Here is a 12,766-nt window from a genome sequence, read left to right as displayed (position 1 = left end):
TAATGAACATGCTGCGTATTTTTCCGCATGCGTTTTTTTTTGCGGAAAAAAATGCAACATTTGCACAAAAATTGCGGAAACCATTAAAAATGATGGGATGCTTAATGTATGCGTTTTTTAAGCGTTTTTGCAGCGGAAAGCCGCCGAAAAAACGCGCAAAAAATCCGCGACTAATCCGGAACGTGTGCACATACCCTAACACTTGCTAGAAAGTAAGTTGCAGCACCAATGTCTGTGTTTCTCTACGTACATATTACCATGCTCCAACCTCCTTTTTCCATAGTCTTTAATAGTCTATACATTAGTGTATTCTGTACATATAGTGCAGTCTAATACATTAGCGAGCTCACATTTTAGCTTGTTTTCATGGTGAAAGAAGAGTTTAGAAGGAAAAGTTAGGAGAAGTGGAAAATAAGTATATTTCTTTGAAAATACATATTACAACATTTGATATATTCACATAAGTTATAGATTTGTGCAGTTTGTTGAATGGACAGCCATCAATTAATCGGTCGTAGGAGAGGCTTCAATTTCACAGAAATTTCACCATCGCTGCTTGCAGTCAATAAATGGGAATGTTCTTGTTTACATCCATAGGATACAAAAGTGGTGTAATATAATGCACACAAGCCCACACTGTCCTCTTTGGTGCGAGTTCTCCTGTACTGGTTATATACTGACCCATAGTAACAGACTGCAGCTGTGAGCACGTATACTTTTGTGGTTGTAGTTTTTTTAGCTTCTCAAAGTAAACATGAATGTTTCCATGTAGTGACAACAAGCAGAGATCTTGAAAAGTGTTAGTATATTGGAAAGCTGCAGAACATTTTATTATGCGGTGGTAACGCTTTACTTACACAGAACTATCCCAACAGAAAGACGATAGTTAACAAGAAAAACCAGAGCGCTTGTTGAATCGGTGCCAAGTCGTCCAATGTATTGAAAGCTTTATTTAAAAAGGAAGCAAAACACACGGCCCTCCGTCAGACGTACGGTAAGTAGAGTATCTGAGACTAGCATGAGAGGACTGAATATATAGACACTACTGCTATTAATGGATCCTAAAGAACCTGAGGACCAGGCATGGAACTACTTTTAAGTAGGAACAAGAATCAATATACAGTATGTTCCAGAGCTTTACAAACCTTAAAGGAATATACTACACAAAACTGATTGCAGGTAGCCACATGATGGGAGATTGTATTAAAATATTGAGTTGGAATGTGAGAGGTCTGGCAGATAAAACACGGCGGGCGGCAAGTCTGCAGTATGTCCGAGAACAGAAGGTCTCAATGATATGTTTGTTAGAGACACATTTAGTGCGGGAGAGGGTGAACATATTGAATAGGCGCTGGATACAGAGGGCGTATCATTCTACTTTCTCGACGTATTCTAGGGGTGTGTCTGTGTTAATACCTGCGGGGGTGCAGTATGAGGAGGTAATGGTAAAAGAGGATGTCGATGGTCAGTATGTGGTGGTGAAATGTAAAATGAATGGAGTATTGATGTGTATAGTGGCAATGTATATTCCGCCCCCATACTCAAGCAAGAAGATAAGAGAGGTGCTGGAGAGGGTAGAGCGCTGGGGACAGTTACCATTACTAATTATCGGCGACCTTAATAATATATGTGATGACTTTTGGGATAAGAACAAAAACCCCCAGAATAGGACGGCGGGACATACCACTACGTTTGGGACTTATGTCGGGGAAGTGGGCATGGTTGATTTATGGAGAGTTAGGCATATCGGGGAAAGGGCGTATTCATGCTACTCACCAGCTCATGGTACGATGTCTAGGATTGATCTGGCACTGGGTAACCGATTACTAGATACGATGGTAAGGGACGTGAGATATTTACCTAGGGCTCTCTCAGACCATAGTCCAGTTGAAGTGGAATTTCGATCAGTGGGGACACGGAACGGGAGCAGAAGGGAGTGGAAAATTCACCCTAATTGGCTACACAGTATAGACTTGGAGAAGATTAAGAAGGAATTGGTGGAATTTTTTGAGATAAATGAGGGTAGCGTAGATGTGCTTACTGTGTGGGAAGCCATGAAAGCGTACTTGAGAGGGCTGTTTAGGGATATTAGCAGGTGTAAGCGGAAATCGAGAGAGGCAGAGAGGTTGGCGATAGATGGGCTGAGGGTGGCTGAAGATGAGATGGTAATAATGGGTACTTTGGAGGCTGGGAGGAGGTTAAAGGCAGCTCAAAGCCAGCTAGAGGCGGTCTTGCTGAGTAAGGCTGAAAGGAAGAGGGAATTCATGAATTTGGCCTATTACCAGGAGCGTGAATCAGTGGGTCATTTGCTGTCGCTGGTGGAATCTTCCCAGAGAAATACTTCCTTTGTTCACTCTTTGGTGACTGGGAGTGGTGTTGCTGTTTCTGAGACTTCAGAGATTTTGGAGACTTTTGCAGATTTTTACGCAGACTTATACTCCTCTCGGGTAGATGGGTCAATGGAGGACACAGTGGCGTTCCTTGAGGAGTTGGAGCTCCCGAGGCTGAGTGACACAGCTAGGGAGGATTTGGAGGCTCCCATTACGGAGGAGGAACTGGGACGGGCATTGCAGTCGATGGCTAATGGGAAGGCGCCTGGCGTAGACGGATTTCCTGCCGAAATTTATAAAAGCTTGGGGGAAGTGTTGATCCCTAAATTGAAGGCGGTCTTGGAAGAGGCTACGAATGGTGGAAGGCTACCGGCATCTATGCGGGAGGCCACAATAGTGGTGATTCCAAAGGAGGGGAAAGACCCGAGACAGCCGGATTCATATCGGCCAATTTCTTTGCTTACTATCGACGTTAAACTCCTGGCTAAGGTGTTGGCGATGAGGTTGACAAGTGTTATTTCTGGCCTGATACACTCAGACCAGTCTGGCTTTATGCCTGATAGGTCAACTGCGATTAATCTACGAAGGCTGTATATGAACTTGCAACTCAAAGCCGATAACTGTGGCCAGAGAGTTATTGCATCTTTAGACGCTCACAAGGCGTTCGATAGTGTGGAGTGGGGGTATCTCTGGCAGGTGTTGCGAAGAATGGGGTTTGGACCGCAGTTCATATCATGGATTCAATTAATGTACTCGATGCCGATGGCCAGGGTTAGGGTAAACGGGGAGTTGTCACGGACCATACAATTGGCTAGAGGGACGAGACAGGGGTGTCCGCTTTCCCCCCTTTTGTTTGCTCTGGTGGTGGAACCACTGGCCGCTACGCTTCGACAGTCTGATGAGATGACGGGGTTTAAATATGGGGTGATTGAAGAAAGGGTGGCGTTGTATGCGGATGATATTTTGTTGTTTCTGGCTGACCCGGTTGCATCCTTGGAGGGAGCCATTGGGATTATTGAACGATTCGGATCAGTGTCGGGACTTAGGATAAATTGGAGTAAGTCTATCTTGTTTAAGGTGGACGATGTGGATGGGGAGCCATTGGAGGATGGGCGACTGGAGGTGACGAGTAAATTGAAGTACCTGGGAATATGGGTATCTATGCCGGTCACTGACTATATACATGAGAATCTGACTCCAATCTTGGGTGCCCTCAAGGCAAAAGCGGATGCATGGCTTAAGCTACATTTGTCTGTGGTAGGCAGGGTGAATCTTATCAAAATGATTCTGATGCCGAAAATACTGTATATTCTTCACAATGCGCCGGTTTGGATACCACGTGGGAAATTTAGACAGATCAACTCTCTGTTTAGGAATCTGATTTGGGGGAGGCAGCATCCGCGTATCAAACTGGAGACACTTCAGCGACCCAAGGATGATGGGGGTCTGGCATTGCCTAACCCTGAGTTGTACTTTCTTGCAGCCCAGAGTCAGCATTTAAGGGCTGGGCGCATGAAGGGTCATCTGGGGCAATACAGCGGTTGATGGAGGTGGTGACAAAAAGAAGGCCAGTGGTGCAATGTTTGGAGGATGGATCCTTGGAGAGTTTGGGGAAGCTATATCCGACTTTGCTGTTGATATGCAAGCTGTGGAGTAGATTGAGGCACATACGTGGGATCACGGACTTGACTAGATACTCGCCGCTATGGCATAATAACAATCTGAAAGAATTTGAGGCATTGGGGGTACTGATAGAGTGGTTGGGCAAAGGGATTCAGTATGTGTATCAAATAATTGAACAAGGTGAACTGAAATCATTTTCCCAATTGCAGGCGGAATTTGGTCTTGGGTCTGCAGGGGAGTATCAATACTTGCGGATGAGGCATGCCTTTGGAGCTCAGGGTAGGAACGGAGGTATTAGGATTCAAAGGGATATAGTACTGGAGTATGTGTGTAATGATGGGACGACTGGAGGAGTCATATCCACTCTGTACAGGGTTCTGTTGCACACTTTTCTATTGGGGTTTCCAATAATGGCAAGAGCTAAATGGGAAAGGGATTTGGGCCCAATAGATAACGAGACTTGGGAGTCGGTGTTGGAATGGATCCCAAGACTGTCGCTGAGTGAACCGTATAGACTGTCACAGCTCTATGTGATACACAGAGTTTATAGGTCTCCGATGGTGCTATATAAGGCAGGATTGCGTAATGACTCTGAATGTCCGAGGTGTAAGTCTACGGATGCAGACATTTTCCATATGATGTGGACATGTCCAAGGTTGGCTGCCTTCTGGGTGGTAATTTTGAGTCGTATGGAAGGTGCGTATGGATGCACGGTGCCAAGGGATCCAGTTGTGTTTGTTGGGATGCGTGGATGAGATTGGAGTGGATAAACACCTAAAGATAGGTATAGCCAGATTGTTGTATATGGCTAGGAAGGTGATAGCTAGAAACTGGATTAGGGAAGAGCCGCCGTCAAGAGGAGAGTTCCTCCAGTATGTGAAACAGGGCCTGACACTAGAAAAAGGGATTTATAAGAAGAAAGGGAAAACTGAAACGTTCAATAAAATGTGGTCTCCATGGATTGCTATGGGATAGTAATGTGAAGTGTGGCTTATACGAATGGTTGAGGGATTAGATACTCTATTGTTTTAATGATGGTAGTAATTAACAAGATGAGCTGCTTTGTGGGGTGGGGGTGGGGGGCTTTGGGATCGAAGGGGGCTGTTTGAAGGAGGAGGGGGGGGAAATACTCTATATTGAAAATGTAAATGTAACATGTTAATTGCCTTGTTATTCTTAATAAAAATTTATTTGAATTAAAAAAAAAACTGATTGCAGGTCCAGCGGGGTAGAGCATGGCACAAGAAAAAATCCTTATGTCTATTGCAGGGCAGGAGACTGGCACAACACAGGAGCCGTTCAGTCTGAAAGGTTCCTTGCCCATATGAATGTCAGATGTGGTGGATTTAACCTTAAACTGAACCCACACTTGTGTTTTCATTGTCCTGGAATTTGTGATTTTGGTGCTTTGCAGAAAGGTGCTGCGGTCACAGGTTCCTACCTGCGCTGCCGTGTGATGGAGAGCAAGAAGCAACCATGTAAAGTCGCCCGTTCTATCCCCGAACACCTAGTCACCAGTGTTTATTTCTCCCAGACGTCATAGCCCTGTGTGTACATATACAGTGGGGCAAAAAAGTATTTAGTCAGTCAGCAATAGTGCAAGTTCCACCACTTAAAAAGATGAGAGGCGTCTGTAATATACATCATAGGTAGACCTCAACTATGGGAGACAAACTGAGAAAAAAAAATCCAGAAAATCACATTGTCTGTTTTTTTTATCATTTTTTTTTGCATATTATGGTGGAAAATAAGTATTTGGTCAGAAACAAACAATCAAGATTTCTGGCTCTCACAGACCTGTAACTTCTTCTTTAAGAGTCTCCTCTTTCCTCCACTCATTACCTGTAGTAATGGCACCTGGTTAAACTTGTTATCAGTATAAAAACACACCTGTGCACACCCTCAAACAGTCTGACTCCAAACTCCACTATGGTGAAGACCAAAGAGCTGTCAAAGGACACCAGAAACAAAATTGTAGCCCTGCACCAGGCTGGGAAGACTGAATCTGCAATAGCCAACCAGCTTGGAGTGAAGAAATCAACAGTGGGAGCAATAATTAGAAAATGGAAGACATACAAGACCACTGATAATCTCCCTCGATCTGGGGCTCCACGCAAAATCCCACCCCGTGGGGTCAGAATGATCACAAGAACGGTGAGCAAAAATCCCAGAACCATGCGGGGGGACCTAGTGAATGAACTGCAGAGAGCTGGGACCAATGTAACAAGGCCTACCATAAGTAACACACTACGCCACCATGGACTCAGCTCCTGCAGTGCCAGACGTGTCCCACTGCTTAAGCCAGTACATGTCCGGGCCCGTCTGAAGTTTGCTAGAGAGCATTTGGATGATCCAGAGGAGTTTTGGGAGAATGTCCTATGGTCTGATGAAACCAAACTGGAACTGTTTGGTAGAAACACAACTTGTCGTGTTTGGAGGAAAAAGAATACTGAGTTGCATCCATCAAACACCATACCTACTGTAAAGCATGGTGGTGGAAACATCATGCTTTGGGGCTGTTTCTCTGCAAAGGGGCCAGGACGACTGATCCGGGTACATGAAAGAATGAATGGGGCCATGTATCGTGAGATTTTGAGTGCAAACCTCCTTCCATCAGCAGGGGCATTGAAGATGAAACGTGGCTGGGTCTTTCAACATGACAATGATCCAAAGCACACCGCCAGGGCAACGAAGGAGTGGCTTCGTAAGAAGCATTTCAAGGTCCTGGAGTGGCCTAGCCAGTCTCCAGATCTCAACCCTATAGAAAACCTTTGGAGGGAGTTGAAAGTCCGTGTTGCCAAGCGAAAAGCCAAAAACATCACTGCTCTAGAGGAGATCTGCATGGAGGAATGGGCCAACATACCAACAACAGTGTGTGGCAACCTTGTGAAGACTTACAGAAAACGTTTGACCTCTGTCATTGCCAACAAAGAATATATTACAAAGTATTGAGATGAAATTTTGTTTCTGACCAAATACTTATTTTCCACCATAATATGCAAATAAAATGTTAAAAAAACAGACAATGTGATTTTCTGGATTTTTTTTTCTCAGTTTGTCTCCCATAGTTGAGGTCTACCTATGATGTAAATTACAGACGCCTCTCATCTTTTTAAGTGGTGGAACTTGCACTATTGCTGACTGACTAAATACTTTTTTGCCCCACTGTATACCTATTCCCATAAACACTGGGCCGATACATAGATAATAACTGCGTGCCAGGCACAGGCGGACCTGCAGAGGAAGTCTAGATGTGGCGGAATATTTCCACTGCAGATCCATGTATTACATGCAGCTTTTACCAGGACTGAGTTGCAGATTTCACCCCCTGTAACAATGAACAGGGAAGACCTGCAGCCCATCCACATCACAGTGAGCATGCTCATTTTTCTGAACATTTCTGCTACAGAGGAATACAATAAAATAGGAGATTTGTGGATGTAATCCGCGCTGCCGAATAAGATGTAGGACCAGATATATTCAAAATGAAGGATAATGGATTTAAGTTCAGATGACGTCTGAACTATTTGTGATCCTGGGAATTTGAAAGCTTGTCAGAAAACATCCTGGTTGCATTTGCAATATGTCAAAACATGAACCTTCATTCTCCAATGTACTTCTTCATCTGTAGCAAACCAAACAAAAGTCACAGATAACTCCTCCAACTCTCCTTCTCATATGAACTCCTCCTCTTCCTCCGCTATCCATGCAGCAAATGCGTGACTGCTACAGATGGAGAACTACATTGGAGAATGAAGGTTCTTGTTTTGACATATGGCAAATACAACCAGGATGTTTTCTAACATGCTTACAATGCCAAAGAAAACAAATACTTCAGACGTCATCTGAACTTTGAAACGCGTTGAATTAAACCACTTAGCCTTCATTTTGAATATATCTGGTCCTACATCTAAAGGTACCTTCACACTCAGCGACGCTGCAGCGATACCGACAACGATGTCGATCGCTGCAGCGTTGCTGTTTGGTCGCTGGAGAGCTGTCACACAGACAGCTCTCCAGCGACCAACGATCCCGAGGTCCCCGGGTAACCAGGGTAAACATCGGGTTACTAAGCGCAGGGCCGCGCTTAGTAACCCGATGTTTACCCTGGTTACCAGCGTAAAAGTAAAAAAAAAAAACACTACATACTTACCTTCCGCTGTCTGTCCTCGGCGCTCTGCTTATCTGCACTCCTCCTGCACTGGCTGTGAGCACAGCGGCCGGAAAGCAGAGCGGTGACGTCACCGCTCTGCTTTCCGGCTGACCGACGCTCACAGCCAGTGCAGGAGAAGTGCAGAGAAGCAGAGCGCCGAGGACAGACAGCGGAAGGTAAGTATGTAGTGTTTGTTTTTTTTACTTTTACGCTGGTAACCAGGGTAAACATCGGGTTACTAAGCGCGGCCCTGCGCTTAGTAACCCGATGTTTACCCTGGTTACCAGTGAAGACATCGCTGGATCGGTGTCACACACGCCGATCCAGCGATGTCTGCAGGGAGTCCAGCGACGAAATAAAGTTCTGGACTTTCCTCAGCGACCAACGATCTCCCAGCAGGGGCCTGATCGTTAGTCGCTGTCACACATAACGATTTCCTTAACGATATCGTTGCTACGTCACAAAAAGCAACGATATCGTTAACGATATCGTTATGTGTGAAGGTACCTTTATTACATCCACAAATCTCCAATTTATTGTATCTGATACGGTCACTTGCTGATCTGTCCTACTACCGCTCATCTCCTTCACCGCACATGTGCATTTGTCTGAGGAAGCCTTAGGGTGACAAGTCTTATTGAATGTGCCAACATAACATCCTGGCAAAGGCCAAAACAAACTCACTGTAAGGCCACGTTCACACCTTAAGTATTTGGTCAGTATTTTACATCAGTCTTTGTAAGCCAAAACCAGGAGTGGGTGATAATACAGAAGTGGTGACGTGTTTCCATTATACTTTTCCTCTGATTGTTCCACTCCTGAAATTTGGATGTAAAATTCTGAACGTAGCCTAATACTGTCAGTGTGTACACACGGCTGGGGTGTATGACTGCAATGTTCAGGCCAGCAAGTGTCCCAGTCACCAGACACGACTGTGAGCCGGCCGGGTGATTGCTGTGCCACACAATTAGGCTACACACACTGATGCTTCATTGTCCCCCAGCCTCACCGCACTCCACCAGTTGTTATATTGTATCACTGACACTGGGCACGGTGCAGCACCAGCTCTATGCACTACCGCCATTCACGTCAGAGTCTCTCATTCATGGCACCTTCATGGTTACCTGGCAGTGACGATGGCTTAGCTGTATTTCATCGTTCACAGATGAGAGCACAGCCGAGTATAAACACACAGAACCGGTGTCCCGCTGCCCGGCCTAAAATAACACATGGCATTGTCTGTGATTTTATATGGAGACATACACTGACCTTTCTCCAGCACTTGTCTATTAATATCACAATGTTTCATGGAATGAAAGACCCAAAGGATTCATTATAAAGAATAAACCCTTAATATACTCCTTTCCTTAACCCTTGTTCTTTCAGAGAAACCGGCATGTAACCATACGTTTCTTAAAGAAAACACCCTATAAACTGTTTTACTTGACGGCATTTTTAACCCCAATCAATATTGCTGAATAGCTTCCCTTGCACACACAGTTTATGTATAACCCTAAAGTTATCTACAGAACAGGAGGCGTCACTGTGTACATACATTACATTACTGATCCTGAGTTACATCCTGTATTATACTCCAGAGCTGTACTCACTATTCTGCTGGTGCAGTCACTGTGTACATACATTACATTACTGATCCCGTATTGATCTTGAGCTACATTCTGTATTAACCTCCAGAGCTGCACTCACTATTCTGCTGGTGCAGTCACTGCGTACATACATTACATTACTGATCCTGAGTTACATCCTGTATTATACCTCGGAGCTGCACTCACTATTCTGCTGGAGCAGTCACTGTGTACATACATTACATTACTGATCCTGTACTGATCCTGAGTTACATCCTGTATTATACTCCAGAGCTGCACTCGCTATTCTGCTGGCGCAGTAACTGTGTACATACATTACTGATCCCGAGTTACATCCTGTATTATACCCCAGAGCTGCACTCACTATACTGCTGGTGCAGTCACTGTGTACATACATTACATTACTGATCCTGTACTGATCCTGAGTTACATCCTGTATTATACTCCAGAGCTGCACTCGCTATTCTGCTGGTGCAGTCACTGTGTACATACATTACTGATCCTGAGTTACATCCTGTATTATACCCCAGAGCTGCACTCACTATTCTGCTGGTGCAGTCACTGTGTACATACATTACATTACTGATCCTGAGTTACGCCCTGTATTATACTCCAGAGCTGCACTCACTATTCTGCTGGTGCAGTCACTGTGTACATACATTACATTACTGATCCTGTACTAATCATGAGTTACATCCTGTATTATACTCCAGAGCTGCACTCACTATTCTGCTGGTGCAGTCACTGTGTACATACATTACCGATCCTGTACTAATCATGAGTTACATCCTGTATTATACTCCAGAGCTGCACTCACTATTCTGCTGGTGGAGTCACTGTGTACATACATTACATTACTGATCCTGAGTTACATCCTGTATTATACTCCAGAGCTGTACTCACTATTCTGCTGGTGGAGTTACTGTGTACATACATTACTAATCCTGTACTGATTCTGAGTTACATTCTGTATTATATTCCAGAGCTGAGCTCACTATTCTGCTGGTGCAGTCACTGTGTACATACATTACTGATTCTGTACTTATCTTGTAGTGATCCTGAGTTACATACTGTATTATACCCCAGAGCTGCACTCACTATTCTGCTGGTGCAGTCACTGGGTACATACATTACATTACTGATCCTGTACTGATCCTGAGTTACATACTGTATTATACCCCAGAGCTGCACTCACTCATTCTGCTGGTGCAGTCACTGTGTACATACATTGCATTACTGATCCTGTACTGATCCCGAGTTACATCCAGTATTATACTTTAGAGCTGCACTCACTATTCTGCTGGTGGAGTCACTGTGTACATACATTACATTACGGATCCTGAGTTACATCCTGTATTATACCCCAGAGCTGCACTCACTATTCTGCTGGTGCAGTCACTGTGTACATACATTACATTACAGATCCTGAGTTACATACTGTATTGTAGTCCAGAGCTGCACTCACTATTCTGCTGGTGCAGTCACTGTGTACATACATTACGGATCCTGAGTTACATCCTGTATTATATCCCAGAGCTGCACTCACTATTCTGCTGGTGCAGTCACTGTGTACATACATTACATTACTGATCATGCGGTACATTTGGTATTATAATACCAAGGTGTGCACAATGATCAGATGTTGTATAAAACAGATTGCTCTCTGCATAACTGGAGCTCAGATAAGTTGTTAGGAGTGTGTGCAACAACAAACTTGCTGACTGTTTCCAACAGCAACCAGCTGACTTGTGACTGCAGCTCCGAGAATACTACATACTGTAACAGTACAAGGTAATACAACTTCTACAACTAAGCATTTATTGTAGATTAGATCTTCAAAAAGGAGAGTTTACATGTAAGCCGATCTGCACAGGGACTGATTTATTTTTCTTGCTGTGGATCAGTATCACATTACCAACAGGACAGATTCCTGCAGCACATAGCCAGGGGGAATACTTCAAATACAGAGATATATGATGGGAGATGTAGTGCTGAGTGGTTCTTTAAGAAAATGTCACATATGATAAGCTCAGAAAATCCAGTTTAGCAGTCGGTATCGCACATGATCAACTTAGATACCTGTGTGAGAATGTCACCAGACAGGATGAGATACACAGGCTCGGAAGACAGTATCACACATAACAAGCTTAGATACATCCGGTTTTGTGTGGGAAGTTCTGCATTATTCTTTTGCCCTGCTATGTTGACATTGTTCAGACTACAATATTTTTCCACTAAGGTCATGTTGACACTCGGGTTGTAACTTTCCTTGTGTAGTCCTGGGCGGATGACGTGCTGCACTTTCATACATTAGCAGCAGTGGGAGGAGACGCACACACCTGTTACATGAATTATTAGTGTGGTAACACTGCAGACCTGTCATTGATAACATGGACACAAGGCCACTGGGCCCGAGTGCGAAACGCAGCATAAGCAGCAGCTGAGGCGGGGGGAGTACGCGCCTCCTCCATGCAAACGTTCCACCAAAATATTAGTCACCCTCTATTGTTTGCCTTTAATGTATCTGTTTCTCTGAATGATAACAACTACGGTTGATCGAAACGGAGCGGACAAATTCAAAAATCGTCAACTTTCGGCAAAGTCGGGTTTCATGAAACCTGACCCAATCCTAGTGTGGGATTGGCCATGAGGTCGGCGATCTTCGCACCAAAGTCGCGTTTCGTATGACGCGTTCAGCGCCATTTTTCAGCCAATAAAGGAGGACGCAGAGTGTGGGCAGCGTGATGACATAGTTCTCGATCCCCACCATCTTAGAGAAGGGCGTGACAGTGATTGGCTTGCTATCTGCGGCGTCACAGGGGCTATAAAGGGGCGTGCACGCCGGCCGCCATCTTACGGCTGCCGGTCTTAGCATAGGGAGAGGTTGCTGCAGCTTCATCAGAAGGGATATAGTTAGGGATGGAAGATTAACCCCCAAACCGCTTGTGCTGTAGCACGATTTCGAAGGGTTTCTGAGGGATGTTATTCTGGATTATCTCAATGAGAATAACTGTTTAACTCCATATCAGCATGGGTTTATGAGAAATCGCTCC

General features: G+C 44.6%; 1 protein-coding gene across 7 annotated transcripts in view; it reads left to right on the top strand.

Annotated features, from left to right (window-relative positions):
• SLC38A5 (solute carrier family 38 member 5) overlaps positions 1–12,766 on the top strand; it is a 98,644-nt gene that overhangs the window by 19,460 nt on the left and 66,418 nt on the right. For 4 of the 7 annotated variants that reach the window (XM_069747875.1, XM_069747879.1, XM_069747877.1 and 1 more), the window contains exon 2: positions 876–994. The exons of the other annotated variants lie outside the window; for them this stretch is intronic. The gene's annotated coding sequence lies outside the window, so the exon portion shown is untranslated. The remainder of the gene's footprint in view (positions 1–875; positions 995–12,766) is intronic. 7 annotated transcript variants of the gene reach the window in all.

The sequence above is a fragment of the Ranitomeya imitator genome, chromosome 2, assembly GCF_032444005.1.
Source record: "Ranitomeya imitator isolate aRanImi1 chromosome 2, aRanImi1.pri, whole genome shotgun sequence".
NCBI classification, from domain to species: domain Eukaryota; kingdom Metazoa; phylum Chordata; class Amphibia; order Anura; family Dendrobatidae; genus Ranitomeya; species Ranitomeya imitator.
This window is presented reverse-complemented; position numbering and strand designations above follow the sequence as displayed.